This window comes from Asparagus officinalis, chromosome 8 (genome assembly GCF_001876935.1).
Source record: "Asparagus officinalis chromosome 8, Aspof.V1, whole genome shotgun sequence".
NCBI classification, from domain to species: Eukaryota; Viridiplantae; Streptophyta; class Magnoliopsida; order Asparagales; family Asparagaceae; genus Asparagus; species Asparagus officinalis.
In genome coordinates this window covers 12547698-12550197 of record NC_033801.1, presented here as the reverse complement: position 1 = coordinate 12550197, position 2500 = coordinate 12547698, and positions in this window count along the sequence as shown.

Sequence of the window (2500 nt, the reverse complement as noted above, 5' to 3'; positions counted from 1 at the left end):
TCCACAAATCTATAAGCCATCTCACCCAGGGTATTTGCAGTAACTAGGGTAAGTGGGGACCTAAATGTAAAATATCAAATAATTAATTAGTCAATCACTCCCTGTAGGGTCTTTTAATTTGTTTCTTTAGTCTTAAAAAAACCAAAAAAGGGAATGAGATTTGAACTATTTGGGCCATCCCGCTCACGCTGACGGCGTTAGTGACGCTCCCCTTCGCCGTTATCTTTTCCTTTTGAAAGGGCGCGTCAGTTCTGGTTCAATCTCTCTCTCTGAACTCTCTCACTCCTCTCTACTCTCTCTCTCTGTCTCTCTCTGAACTCTCTGCGCTTGAGGACGGAAATTGATTCTAACCCTAACCCTAACCCTAACTGCTCCCGTCGTCGCATGCGCTCAAAGTTCGGGTTTCTTTGGCGATTTCGGGTCGTCGGAAGAATTCGGAGCTCCGGTAGCAGTGACGGCGTCAGGTCAGTCCTTTACCGGATCTTGCTCTTAATGGGTTTCGGATCCTCGCATTGTGACAGTTTCTTCGTTTTCTTGTTTTGTTTTGAAGTTGTTTGAGTTGGTTCTTGGGTAAATTTCTGCAAATTCTGGTCTTTTAGGTTTAAATGGTTTTGTGAAGAGAAAAAAAAATCAGTTAATGATCTCTTCGAGAAAGGCCGGATTTTTTTATTTATTCTTTTGGAGATAAGTATTTTTAGCGACGTAATAGTTTTGGGTTTTAGGGAGTAGAAAAATTTTCTTTAGGGTTTTGAGTATTAGGTTTCTTTCCCTTTCCCCCCTCTCCTTTTTGGGTAATAATCCGTTATGTAGAGTAAATGTGTGCTTTTTTTAGTATATAGTCGTTGGACTTTTCCTAATTACCCTCTACTTTATTGTGCACGTGTTTACGATCTGTTTGATCAGAGATTTCATTTATTTTCTCTAGTTTTGAAGAAAATTTATTTATTTTGAGGCGCTTCTTGGATTTGGTCTGTGATTTTTCATTTTCTTTCGAATTTTGAAATATTTCATTTTTCAAAAATTTATTTTGATTTTTATGGTTATTATGTGAGACTTTGGTTTGCCTCATTGATCAATTTTATTCTTTAGAGTAATGGAAAATGACTGAACTTTGAAATTACAGTAATGGGAAAATGACTGAACTTTGAAATTACAGTAATGGGAAAATGACTGAACTTTGAAATTACAGTAATGGGAAAATGACTGAACTTTGAAATTACAGTAATGGGAAAATGACTGAACTTTGAAATTACAGTAATGGGAAAATGACTGAACTTTGAAATTACAGTAATGGGAAAATGACTGAACTTTGAAATTTGACTCAAAAAATGCGTTGTATTGTGGAGAGATTAAGAAAATCTTCATTTTCTGGGATTTTCGTAAGAGCATTATGAATGTAAATCCCATAATTATCTTTGTCCAATAATTGACTTAAAACATACCTATACTGCAATTTGAAGAACTTCCTTGGCCAAGAATTTAGCACTAATCAATAGGGAAGCATTCTTAGTTTAGGGGTTTGTTCGTTGCTTACTCCTGACGGGATAAAAGAAAATTAATTTTGTTGGAAAATATTAACAATTTAAGAAAGGAAGATAATATTTATCTCATATTATTTAGGCGTACTATTTCTCCATATAAACCTAATGATCTTCACTTCACTATCATCATGAGTGATTAGGACATATTACTTCGGAGTTTAGAACTAATTGATATGGGGACATGCTTGTGTGAGAAAAATGCAGGTTTGTTATGTTAGCATTCAAGTTCTCACATAAGAATGGAATAATTCAATCCAGACATGTAGATGGTTAGTTTTCAAGTGGCTTTTACGCTCAGAAGACTTCATGAAACGATTGATTCAATATTTACCATGCGTTTGTTTGTAGAATTGGTACTCCATAGATGAGTGATGTATGTCTTAGCCAAGCAACTGGCATCAAGTCAAAAGATCTCAATGGAACCCATAAGTCCAATAAACCTCATAGATTTCTATCTTTCTGGGCACACAACTGATGTCCCATATTGAACAATCCCCCACAACTCTTTGGAACCTCACAAAGTGATATGGAGAGTCACCTTTTTTTTGACTATATTCATTTAGTGAAATCTTATATTCTAGATGAAATCAGGGTAGGAAAGGGTTTAAGTTTTATGACATGGGTCTTCTGATTTTATACGAGTTGTATGTTTTTGGTTTTTCAGTGCTTTGTGAAACTGTAAGTCAATTATTATGTTTAAAAACTCGTAATTTCAATTTTCTTCTTTTTTTTCCCCTGCTGCATCTTGTAGGAATTACTACCTCCTGTTGTTGTTCTTTTTTATATTTAACGTGAGGTAAATAACTTGCCTCCCATGAGCAGGTTGTATGAAGATCCCATCGATTGAAGCGTGATTCTGTTCTTCTTTAAGCTTTAGTAGCAATGAGGAAGGAAAATTCAGTACTTACTGCTTATGAGGCACCAACTGGTCGAATAACACGAGCTAGAGCGGCTGCTTC